The sequence below is a fragment of the Microcaecilia unicolor genome, chromosome 7 (assembly GCF_901765095.1).
Source record: "Microcaecilia unicolor chromosome 7, aMicUni1.1, whole genome shotgun sequence".
NCBI classification, from domain to species: Eukaryota; Metazoa; Chordata; class Amphibia; order Gymnophiona; family Siphonopidae; genus Microcaecilia; species Microcaecilia unicolor.
This window is the reverse complement of record NC_044037.1, coordinates 205,343,313-205,356,625: the sequence shown is the minus strand read 5'-3', so window position 1 is coordinate 205,356,625 and position 13,313 is coordinate 205,343,313. Positions and strand designations below refer to the sequence as shown.

At 49.9% G+C, this 13,313-nt stretch overlaps 1 protein-coding gene across 11 annotated transcripts in view; it reads left to right on the top strand.

Annotated features, from left to right (window-relative positions):
* Positions 1 to 13,313, top strand: part of MYO1B (myosin IB) — a 429,756-nt gene that overhangs the window by 192,130 nt on the left and 224,313 nt on the right. The gene's annotated exons all lie outside the window — the stretch shown is intronic.

Here is a 13,313-nt window from a genome sequence, read left to right as displayed (position 1 = left end):
GGCAGCATTTCTCTTCCTCCAAACACGGCGAGTTGAGTTCATGCCAAAGAGCTCAATTTTTGTCTCATCTGACCACAGCACCTTCTCCCAATCACTCTCGGCATCATCCAGGTGTTCACTGGCAAACTTCAGACGGGCCGTCACATGTGCCTTCCGGAGCAGGGGGACCTTGCGGGCACTGCAGGATTGCAATCCGTTATGTCGTAATGTGTTACCAATGGTTTTCGTGGTGACAGTGGTCCCAGCTGCCTTGAGATCATTGACAAGTTCCCCCCTTGTAGTTGTAGGCTGATTTCTAACCTTCCTCATGATCAAGGATACCCCACGAGGTGAGATTTTGCGTGGAGCCCCAGATCTTTGTCGATTGACAGTCATTTTGTACTTCTTCCATTTTCTTACTATGGCACCAACAGTTGTCTCCTTCTCGCCCAGCGTCTTACTGATGGTTTTGTAGCCCATTCCAGCCTTGTGCAGGTGTATGATCTTGTCCCTGACAACCTTAGACAGCTCCTTGCTCTTGGCCATTTTGTAGAGGTTAGAGTCTGACTGATTCACTGAGTCTGTGGACAGGTGTCTTTCATACAGGTGACCATTGCCGACAGCTGTCTGTCATGCAGGTAACGAGTTGATTTGGAGCATCTACCTGGTCTGTAGGGGCCAGATCTCTTACTGGTTGGTGGGGGATCAAATACTTATTTCCCTCTGCAGAATGCAAATAAATTCATATACTTTCCACAATGTGATTTTCCGGATTTAATTTGTGATGTGCTATCTCTCACTGTTACCAATAACCTACCCTTCAATTATGGGCTGCTCATGTCTTTGTCAGTGGGCACACTTACAAAATCAGCAAGGGATCAAATACTTATTTCCCCCACTGTATATACAGTCTCTCTGCAAGGTTGCGCAAACACTGGTCTAGCTCCAGCCAGGCCTCAGGAACAGGATTCTTAGAACTATTTGAGCTGAATTTTGGCCTGCCTGAACTGTACATAAGTAGTGAAGGCATACACTGTAGGGAAGCTTCTCCTATCCCTGGGCCTCCCTAACCCAACTCTGGCCCAGCCTTTTATACTTCCTCACAGTTGTCGTCCTGGCCCCACCCCTCCCGTGTCACTTTTTGTTTGGGTGGAGCTATGTGGCTTAAGGTGGGGTTGACTCTGTGAGGGAGTATTCTTAAGGGAAAGGGGCAGTGTCCTATGGACTCACAATACTGTTAGGGGCTCTTTTACAAAAATGTGTTAAAAAGTGGCCTGAGCAAGTCCTTATGCGGGTCATTCCCATGCACTAAGGCCATTTTTGCTGCATGGGTAAAATGGCCGCTGTTTTTATTTTTTAAATTAATGGCCACACGCTAATTTTGCCATTAGCGCACGGCCATTAGTGCATGAGCCCCTATTACCACCTATTTTGTAGGCGGTAAGGGCTTACACTTAGCGTGCGGCAGTGTAGCTGCGCTAAACGAGTAGCACAGTGCATGCCTACTCTCTGCCCCCAGTGCTAAAAAATAGAAAGTGGTAATTAGTGCTTACCACAGCTTTGTAAAAGGATCCCTTATTTTGATAATGCTAGCAAATTCAAAACAAGGAAATACCAGAAGCGTTTATTTTTGTAAAAGGAGTTTGCATGCCAGTGTCTTCTTGTCTTTACTGTTGTCAAAATCTGATTCCACATATTGGCTTTCCATTGTCTTTTTGGATAACATTAACAGTAGCAGAAGTGTCTGTGTGCTTAGGATCCTTCTGCATGGGGGTCTTTAGTTTAAAGGATGTGCCAAATTGTATTACATGTTGAAAAGATCCCCTTGAACTCTGCTTTGCTTTCTCTTTATTGTACGTACTCCCTTGAAATTATATAATTGATAGTTCGTTCATATTTAGAAATTGCTATGTGCACTTGACTTGACCCTTTTATCTGAAAGAGGTTGAGAATGGGATGAGTTAAGGAAATGTATGTGCTTCCATTTGAGATAAGCATACTCGAAGCTAAGTTCCTCGAATTATTGATGTCCCTTGATGTTTATTGGGCAACTTGCCTGGTGTTGTAATTATCAGTTAGTGTTTGGTTTAGTCACTGGCAGGACAGTTGTCTCTGCCTTTGCTCTGAAAAAATGTGCTCTCATTATCTTTCAAAGCATTAAAGCAAGGTTGCCTCTTGCTTTCTTAAAGGACCATTAACTAAGTTACATTGATATATTTTGGTGTTTTCTTTATATAATGTTCTTTTTATAACTTGCAAGCTTTTGTTATTTATAACTGTGACTTTTTGGTATGGATTTCTCATACAGATGTAGATTAAAGATTATCAAATAAAATTCTTTCAGGAGAAATCCTCTTGCAAGCACTGTTCCCTCTAAGCTGAGTGGGAGTCCTCCAACTTCATTTCTGTCAGTGGGGGGGGGGGGGGGGGTGCTTCAATATTGTGTTTTTAATCTCTAAGGACAGGCAGATTCCCTGGAGTCCTGCTGAGCTTGCCTGTCCCTCAATATTGAAAATGTGATAATGAAATAGCACCCTCTACTGGCAGGACTGTAGGTGGAAGACTCCCACTCGGCTTAGAGGGAGCAGTGCCTGTAAGAATAATTAAAAGCATAACATAAAGCATCATGTCAACGATGAATAAAAGTTAACAGTAAAAACAAAAAAAACCCAACAATGTGTTGCAGAAGAAGTTTATTAAAAATTTAAAACAATATGGGGTAAATTCTATTTTAGGCAACACAATGGGGCACGGGTACTGTCAATTTTAAAGCACTTAGGCACACCCAAACCATTATAAAATACTAATATATGTAGCTTTGGTGTACCAAACATTAGGTGTTCTCACTTATAACAGATTAATGGCTGGCATAAGTTGGTGTGCCATTCAACACACACAACTGATAGTATTCTATAAGTTGCATGCATCACTTTGCATGTATGTGTATTACTATAGCACTAACCAGCTCATAATCGAAAGTGATCGCTGGCCATTTCCCAACACAAATCGGGAGATGGCCGTCGATCTGGGAAAAGCGGCGAAATCGGTATAATCGAAAGCTGCTTTTTTTGACAGCATCGCCGCTTTCCCGTCGCCTCGCTGGCGAAAGTTCAAAGGGGTGTGTCGGCGGCGAAGCGAAGGCGGGACATGGGTGGGTATGGGCGTGGCTACCAGATAGCTGGCTTTCGCCGATAATGGAAAAAAATACGGCGTTAAGCAGTATTTCGCCGGGTTTACTTGGTCCTTTTATTTTCACGACCAAGCCTCAAAAAGGTGCCCAAACTGACCACATGACCACTGGAAGGAAGCAGAGATGACCTCCCCATTATCCCCCAGTGGTCACTAACCCCCTCCCACCAAAAACCCCCCACTTTAAACACTTTTTTTTTCCAGCCTGTATGCCAGCCTCAAATGCCGTACCCACCTCCATGACAGCAGAATGTGTTCTGTCCTCCGACAGCCTTTTCCTGCTTGTGATGTGGCTCTGGGGTGAGTGTGACACCTTTCTGTTATTTGCACTGCAGAGTCACATCAGCAATGCATTGTGGTGGGTGTAGGTATTGGTAGCTGGTAGGCTCTACTCCCCTGGTGCTTTCCCCTTGCTTACTGGGTCAGAGTGTGCCCTGTTTTGTTTCCTGTTGTAGTCCATGCGGTAGTGGCCATTTTTGTAAGCCAGTTTTAGTTCCCTTTCCTGTGTTACCCACGTTAGAGAACTTAGGGCTAGATGGATCAACCAAACATTAAAAAATCTAAATCGTAAAAGTGCTTAACGAATTTGAAACAACGAAGAATGCACAAAAAAACAGCTCAGAAATGTTCGGTGCGGTATTGAAAAGTACAATGTATCAAGCGTTCGTTATCCCCGTCGTTAATTTGCTCCTTAAGCATGCGCAGAGCAGCCACAAACGTATTAAACCTACGTAGGTTGCTTACGTCAGACTGGGGCGTGCAAGGGGGGGATCCTGACCTGCAAGCCTTTTAGCTGTCTGATCTAGCAGAAGAGTGCAGTTGAAGATATCTCTAAAAAGAACGACCCTCGTAAATCCCCTTTTGTAACAAAAGACCTCTTTGCAGCTTGTTTACAGTACTGGGAAAATTGGCTTTAGGGGATAGCAGAGAGTGTTAATTTTCAAAGCTGTGGGAGAAGGGGAGAGACAGGATTTTTAAGCTGCAAGGAGAAGCAGTATGTTTTGTTTTGTAATGATGCAGGGGAAAGCGGAGAGCCACGTGTTTGTGTTTGTATCTCACTTTTCTTTTTAAACATGCTGGCTTGGATTTTTATGGTGCAGGGGCAGCGGGGAGATGATAGCTCAGGCCTTAACTACAGGTCTGAGCACATATAAAATTTCTGACGGTAAATGATTCGTTGCAATCATTGGTATGGTTAGTGCATTCCGAATTGTCCACATTTCAATGGTAGTTTCTCCTTTGCATTCCGTTTTCGTTAGCTGCTTGCTTCGTAGGAAAAAGGCCTTTAATGCATGCAACGGTTAGGAATTTCCTTCGTTAAAGGGTTGTTAGAGGGTCATTAAGGTTTAGTGCATCTAGCCCTTAGTTATTACCTTGAATGGTGCTGAAAGAGGGCATTGTACACCATTGTGCCAGCTCTGACCTGCTGCTAATCTTAGTACCAGGGGACTCTTTGCCAGTGGGGCACAACCTCTGATCTGCAGTTAACTGTGAGTAAACGTGCATATTTCAAGAAAGGACTTTTTCAGAGAGATTAGTCTTCAGGTGTGAACTGGTGTGCCAAAGTTATACAGCAGCAATAAGTCCTAGAGGCTGTTTACAGGTCCCTGGAGCAGTTTTAGTGGGTGCAGTACATTTGTGGGTAGTGGGTTTGGGGGGGGGGGGGGTTGGGGGGCTCAGCTCCCAAAGTAAGGGAGCTATGCACGTGGGAGCTTTTCTGAAGTCCGCTGCAGTGACCCCTAGGGAGCCCGGTTGGTGTCCTGCCATGTCAGGGGGCCAGTGCACTAAAAATGCTGGCTCCTCCCATGGCCAAATGCCTTGGATTTGGCCGGGGTTTGAGATGGCTGACATAACTTTCCATTATCGCTAAAAAACGAAGCCGGCCATCTCAAACCCCGGCCAAATCCAAGGCATTTGGATGGCCGGAACCGTATTATCGAAACAAAAGATGGCCGGCCATCTTTTTCGAAAATACGGGTCTGGCCAGCTGTTTGCGGCACCGCCAAAATACATCGCCGGCCATGTGTTTCGCCGGCGCCGTTCAATTATCCCCCTCCTCCTTACTACCTTGTAGAAAAGCACTATTGCACTTGTATATGTAAGTGCCAATTAAGGCACCAGTTATTTGCGAAAGACATGTCTAAATGCATGCCTGTAGTTATAGAATTGTCCTTTGTGTGTGATTAAATATATAATTAATTGTCACTAACTAAAACTATGTCAGCAGCTAGTATAAAAGAAGCCAGTCCTAAGACCAGTATCTGATTACCAAGTGTATGGTGTTGAGGGATCAAAATACAAATAATCCCCCCCCCCTGAATATTCAAAACCATTTAACCAGCCAGGAGAGTACCTGGCTGGTTAAATGATACTTAGCTGGATACTTAGCTGGATAGTTGGCGTTCCAGAAATATAGAAAATCTCAAGAAGAGGAACTCGGGGAGGAATACCGGATGAAACTGAAAGAAGCCAAGAGAGAGGTACGTCTGGCGAAGGCGCAAGCAGAAGAACAAATGGCTAGAAATGTAAGGAGGGGCGACAAAAATTTCTTCAGGTATATTAGTGAAAGAAGAAGGACTAAAAAGGGAATTGTGAGACTAAAAGATACAGCGAACCGCTATGTAGATAATGATGAAGAAAAAAGCCAATTTACTAAATAGTTACTTTTGTTCGGTTTTCACTGAAGAAAATCCTGGAGAAGGACCGCAAGGGACTGGCAAAAGTACACCTGAGAATGGAATGGATATAGCACCGTTCACGGAAGAGAGTATGTATCAACAACTTGGAAAGCTAAAGGTGGACAAAGCCATGGGACCGGACGGGATCCACCCCAGAATATTGAGGGAGCTCAGAGAGGTCCTGGCGGGTCCTCTTAAATATTTGTTTCATAAATCCTTGGAGACTGGAGAGGTTCCGAGGGACTGGAGAACGACGGAGGTGGTACCTCTTCACAAAAGTGGTGATAGGGAAGAAGCTGGAAACTACAGGCCAGTAAGCCTCACTTCGGTTATTGGAAAAGTAATGGAAGCCATGCTGAAGGAAAGGATAGTGAATTTCCTAGAAGCCAACAAGCTGCAAGATCCGAGACAATATGGTTTTACCAGAGGGAAATTGTGCCAAACGAATCTCATTGAATTCTTTGATTGGGTAACTGGAGAATTGAATCATCGACGTGCTATAGACGTAATCTACTTAGATTTTAGCAAAGCTTTTGACACGGTTCCTCACAGGAGGCTCTTAAATAAACTAGATGGGCTGAAGATAGGTCCCGAAGTGGTGAACTGGATTAGGAACTGGTTGACGGACAGAGGGTGGTGGTAAATGGAGTTCGCTCGGAGGAGGGAAAGGTGAGTAGCGGAGTGCCTCAGGGATCGGTGCAGGGGCCGATTCTGTTCAATATATTTGTGAGTGACATTGCCGAAGGGTTAGAAGGTAAAGTTTGCCTATTTGCGGATGATACTAAGATTTGCAACAGAGTGGACGCCCGGGAGGGAGTGGAAAGCATGAAAAGGGATCTGAGGAAGCTAGAAGAATGGTCTGAGGTTTGGCAATTAAAATTCAATGCGAAGAAATGCAAAGTGATGCATTTAGGAAGTAGAAACCCACGGGAGACGTATGTGTTAGGCGGTGAGAGTCTGATATGTACTGAGGGGGAGAGGGATCTTGGGGTGATAGTATCCGAGGATCTGAAGGCGACGAAACAGTGTGACAGGACAGTGGCCGTAGCGAGAAGGTTGCTAGGCTGTATAGAGAGAGGTGTGATCAGCAGAAGAAAGGAAGTGTTGATGCCCCTGTACAAGTCATTGGTGAGGCCCCACCTGGAGTATTGTGTTCAGTTTTGGAGGCCGTACCTTGCGAAGGATGTTAAAAAAATGGAAGCGGTGCAAAGAAAAGCTACGAGAATGGTATGGGATTTGCGTTCCAAGACGTATGACCAAAGACTTGCTGACCTGAACATGTATACCCTGGAGGAAAGGAGGAACAGGGGTGATATGATACAGACGTTCAAATACTTGAAAGGTATTAATCCGCAAAAAAATCTTTTCCGGAGATGGGAAGGCGGTAGAACGAGAGGACATGAAATGAGATTGAAGGGGGGGCAGACTCAAAAAAGATGTCAGGAAGTATTTTTTCACGGAGAGGGTGGTGGATGCTTGGAGAACTCTTTTTATTGAAAAAAAACTAAAAACAAATTACACACATGAAAAAACAACCAACCCTCCCCTCAAATCCCCCGTCAACATCCTACCTATACACAAGCAACCTACCTATATACAAACCCCCCTCCCCCCACATGATAATACATTAAATTTATCTACCAAATACTCCAGAGTCCCCAAAACCCCTGCAAACAGCCAACTGAAAGCCCCTCATGGTGGTTTTAACCTGACATGCTTCCACCACCTTGCGGATTTCTCCACCCCCTTCTCCACCCTTTCCCACTTTGCCGCTTCCTGCACTGCCCTCACCACATCCCAGCTGACGTTTTCCGCCGACCGGACATCCTGGTGCAGGGAGACCCCACACCGCGCTATCCAGAGGCAGTATCGGAGTATCACTGATATCAGAAAGCGTGTCTCCGGATCCAAGCGCCCTACTTTTACAGATGGACCGTACACCCAGTCCGCATAGGTGTACCGACGGAAACTGGGGATCTGCAACAGAGAGGAAACCCGGTCAGAAACATGGACCGAAAATGGGCATTTCTGCAGGAAATGCTCCATTGTTTCCTCGACCCCAGCACATTCCCCCCTTGGACATCCCCTGTCCTGCACTTTCCGATCTTTCAAGTTGGCTCTCACATACAGTTTACCGTGAAAGGACAGCCACGCAATGTCTGTGTATTTCACAGGGATCCGGTCAGATGTAATCAACCGCAACCCCTGCTTTAACACTGGGTCTGGCGCATCCCGCAGCGCTAGGGGCGCTGAAAACATCTGTGATCGAACCCTCTCCATCCAAGCCCCCCGCTGTCCTTCTTTCACCTCTGCCACTGACACCCCCCACACCCTCACCAGCTTCACCAGGGTCTTGCAATAGCCTACCCTCCCCGGGGCCCCCTTCCGCAGAGCTACTACCCTTCCCCCTTGCTGCCATAGGTCCCAGTACCTGCTCCACCATTGCAGAACACTCCGTGCCCACCCCGGGGGCTCCTGCCCAACCGCCCTACCCAAATTAAACTGCAGGAACAGCGCACTGAAGAACAGGACCGGGTTTACCATTCCCACTCCCCCCTCCTTCCTGGGCAGATATGTAACATTACGCTTCACTGGGTTCATCCTGTTTCCCCAGAGCAACTGGAAAAACACGCTATATAGGGCTGTATAGCGGCTTTCCGGCAACAAGCAGATGTAGCTAACAAATAAAAACAAGGGAATTAGATGAGCCTTTATCAACTGGACCCGCTCCCTCATCGACATTCTCCACCCCTTCCATCTGTCTACCCGTGCCCTGGCTTCTTGGAGACACTTATCCCAGTTGTATAACCTATAATCCCCCTGGTCAAAATAAATCCCCAGAACCCTGAGCCGCTCCCCTGGCGCTGGAAACTGACCACCCAACTCAAATTGGTGCCCTTGATCTTCCCCAACCCACAGGCTATTCGATTTTTGAAAATTGACCCTCGATGCTGTGACCTGCGAGTAATCCTGGATCAGCTCCTGCAATCTTCCTCCCTCCCTTTGGTCCGCCACCCACACTGTGACGTCATCTGCATATGCCACGACCCTCAGCTGACTACCTTCCCCTACCTCCACACCTTGCAGTCCCTGCGCCCCTCCCTTCTCCACCCATCTTATAAAACGGTCGATGGCATATGCATACAACAGCGGGCTCAGCGGACACCCCTGCCGCACCCCTGCCCCCACCGTAAACCCCTTCCCCCTCCACCCATTTACCAAGGGGAAACACCCAGCCTGCCTATACAGCAGCTGCAGCTGCTCTACCCACCCCTTCGGGAACCCATAGTGTTCTAGAATTCTCCACAGGACATCCCATTGCACTCTGTCAAATGCTTTATCCTGGTCAAGTGTCACCACCAACCGACCATTCACACCCTCCCTACTGTGTTCAACTCCCTCTCGTACCCATGCTGCTGCTTCCAGGACCCCTCTGCCCTTAACCCCGCATGCTTGGGAGGCCGCTAACAATCCCGCAGACACCTGCCTCATCCTTTGAAAAAGCATTCTTGCGAAAATCTTCCGATCGGTGTTGAGCAGCGCTATCGGCCGCCAATCGGCCAGCAGCGACGAGTCCTTCCCTTTGCTCAACAAAATCAGAGCTGCTTCTGTCAGGGACCTGGGGAGGGAACCCTCCGAACGAGCTGCCTCCCATACCTTCAACAAGATCGGCCCCAGTTGCGCCTTAAAGGCCTGATAAAACTCGGTTGGCAGCCCGTCCGGCCCCGGCGAGGTCTTCTTGTGGAGTGCCTCAATGGCTTCTTCCACCTCCTGCACAGTCCATGGTTGCAAAAGGCCCTGGAGCTGGGGTACCCAATCCCCTATCCCTGGGGTCCCTTCCACATAGCTCTCCATCTGCTCTTTATCTATCTGCTGGGCCGAGAGGAATGCTTCAAAGTAATCCCCTACTACACCTAAAATCCCCTCCTTGGAATCCTGAAGGATCCCTCGTGTGTCGCGCACTCCCTCAACCACCCTATGGTCCCTCCTCTCCCTACAACAGGCGAAGGGATCCGGGCTAACCATCTTCCCGAAATCTCGTTCATACACCAATGAGGTGTAACGATTGTACTGCACCTTTTCCAGGAGCTCTTGGAGTTCCCTTATTTCCACCTCACTCCCCCCCCTGAGAAATTAATCTATCCCTCTTCTGTTTCACCGCCAGACCCAGCTTCGTCCTTTCCCTACCCTCCCTTCTCGCCTGCCTCAAAAAAAAGCCCGTGTGCGTCTTTTCACCGTGTCCCACCACCCACCAATCGATGAAAATGCTCCTTGTACTGTAACCTGGTCGTCCAAAAACCCAAGAAATTCCTCCCGCACCTGCCTGTTACCTAACCACTTTAAGTTCAGCCTCCACAACCCTCTCCCTGGCCTCTGTGCTCCCGCTCCCCCCACCTGAAGGAGAACCATATGGTGGTCCGAAAAGTCCACATCCACAATCTTTGGGCCCCCCAGACCAACCCCTTTCCTCACCAAGAAGCGATCTATTCTGCTCTTGCACTGTCCTCTAAAGAATGTGAACCCCTCCTGCCCCTCACAAAACTCCACATGTGCGTCAACCAACCCCGCCTCCCGCATAATCCTCGCCAGTCTCACCCCATCATAGCTCACCTGCATTGACCGTCCCCCACTATCCATTTTCCTCAATATAGTGTTGAAATCCCCACCCCAGACTACCTGGCGTGAGGTGTACAGGTAGGGCCGAATTTTCCCAAAAAGGAGTACCCTTTCCCTCTTACTCTGGGGCCCGTACACGTTGACCACCCTCAACGCTCTTCCCTCCCAAATCACATCTACCACTAGACATCTCCTCACCCCCAACTCCACCACCCTCTGGATATTCACCCGGTGCGTCTTAAATAAAATTCCCACTCCCCCATACCTGTCCCCCGCCAACCCCCACACCGAGGGTCCCCACCTCCAGGCCCGTCTCGCCCGCCTGATCTTTTCCAGAGACGTCAGCCGGGTTTCCTGTATCAGGAAACAATCCGCCCGGACCCGCGCAAACCTGTCATACGCCAAGCATTGCGCCTTTGGGGAGGAGATACTGGCCACATTAAGGGTAGCAAATGTTAATACAAGTCCCGCCATTCTCATGGAGAGTAACCGAGCTGCTCAACACCTCCTATACTCTGTACCCGAACCTCCTGATGTTCCCCCTTCGCACCCTGAGACAGGTCCTCTTCCGTGCGGCCATCGTCCTCCCCCACCCGATCCCCTTCCCCCCCCACCAGTCCCACCTGTACCTCCCCTCCCCCTTTCTTCCTTCCTTCCTTTCTTCTTCTTTGTGCTATCCAATCCCACTTCATTACCCCTCACCCTCCCTTTCCCCCTTCCCCCAACCTCACCCCCTAACTCCTCCTCTAGGTTCTCCCTGTCCTCCAAAACCTCCTCCAATTCCACTCTGTCCCCCCACTCATACACTTGGGCCCACGCCCCCTGCACAACCCCCTCGGCCTTCCTCTTACTCCCCTTCCCTCTCCCATCCCTTCCACCCTCCCCTCCCCCTGCCTCCTCTCTCCCCCCTCCCTCTTCCCTACTGCCCTGAACCTCCCCTCCCTTCTTCCGACTCCCTGTACTTCCCACCTGAACCTCTTCATATTTCCTTTTGCCTTCTGCTGTCCCCCCTGCCTCTGCTCCCTCCTCCATCAACTCCACCCTTGTCCCCTCCATCTGTTCGCCCTCCTCACCCTCAGCCCCCCATCCTTCTCTCCTAACACCTGATATCTATTCCCCCCCCTCGCCCCCTGCTGCGGCACCTCCCCGCCTACCGCCCGTGTCCCCCCCTTTCTAGACTTCCTCCTCCTCTGTGGAACTCGCACCCAATCCCCCTCCTGCTCCTCCCCTGACGCTCCTTCCTGCCTCCCCTCCCCTTCTCCTACCAGCTCCTCCCTGCCCAGCACCCCGTGCCCTGCCCCCTCCTCTTCCCCTACCACCCCGCCATACCCCTTCCTCCACATGTCCCACTCATTATGGGACGCCCGAGGGCAATTCCGGAATGCATGCCCCAGCCCTCCACAGAGATTGCACCGAATCGAGGTACAATCCTCCGTGGAGTGCTGGGTGTCCCCACATCTCCCACACTTTACCACAGGGCAGGACATGCTAAAATGTCGAAATGAACCACACCTAAAGCACTGTCGTGGCTGTCCTTTGTAAAAACACAGTATCCTGTCACGGCCGATGAAAGCTGCCGAGGGGATGTGCTGAACGACATAGCCGTCCTGTTTTAATTTTACCTGGGCTCCCCAACCTCCTGCCCAAACCCTACTCGGATCCGGTAGCTTAGTAAGTGGTGACTTCAGCTCCGCATACCGCTGGAGCCAATAAGCCAGATCTGCCCCTGAGATAGACTCATTCCGCACAAGTAGGGTAACCTGCACCAGGTCCGGCTTGCTGAACGGAATCACCCTGAAGTCCCGCTACTCCCCCTTCCCCCTTACTCCCTCATACCGTTCCCAAAAGATTTCCATCCCCCTCTGGGTCATAAAGCTTACATCATATTCGGGGATGTTGACGGGGTGTATATAAGCATAAAAGTCCTCAGGTATGAACCCCATCCCCATCACCTGTTTCAAGACCTTTTCCCGGGACGGCATTGCTCCGTCCCCTATCCATTTAAGCTGAACCACATTGCGTCTTTTTGGTAACTGCCCACCCCCTTTCCCCCAAAACCCCTGCCTGTCCCTTCATACCCCGCAAGTCCTCCCCCCTCCCTCCTCCCCCCTCCCTGGACCACTGCAGCAAAGGACACAGACCCTTGCCCCCATCGCCCCCCTACCCCTGAGCTGGTGCCAGCCCTACCCTCCAACTCCGCCCCCCTCCCTTGCTGCCCCTCAGCCTTACTGTCTTCCCTACTCCCCCCCACCTCCTGCCCCCCCGTACCCGTAATGATGTCATCTCCCCCCTCCCGCTGCCCCTCCCCCCTGCCTCCCCCCCTTCCTTTTACTCTGGGGCCTCCCTGCCCCTCAGGAACCATACCCCCTCTTCCCTGATGCTGGCCCACCGACATACCTCCATCCCCTGCTGCCCAGACACCTGAGTCCCCTGCATCAGGCAAATCTACACCAAAAGAACCTTCCCACTGCAAACCTTCAGCAGCCCCAGAATCCCGCAACAAACCCCCTTCAGCCTGCCCTCCCTCCGGCTGAACCAAGTCTGGTACCGCATTACCGGCAGTCCTTGCGGCCATTACTTGCTGCGGGGCTGGCGCTGCAAGAATCTCCCTGTCTGCCCCTTCTTTCTCACAGCCTTCTGGGTGCCTTGACTCCTTTCTCTCTGATGGCTCTGCTCCGGTCCCGTTGTCGAACCCGTGCAAACTCCCTCCTCCTGCGCCCCGATTGGGCAAACCTGCCCTCTCATCTGCTGTGAGTGGGCAGAGCTTCCTCGAACCCGGAAGCTCCGCGTATCGTCTCTCCGCTCCTTGCTGAAAATTAGCCTCTGTCCCCCTTAGCGCTACAGCCTTCT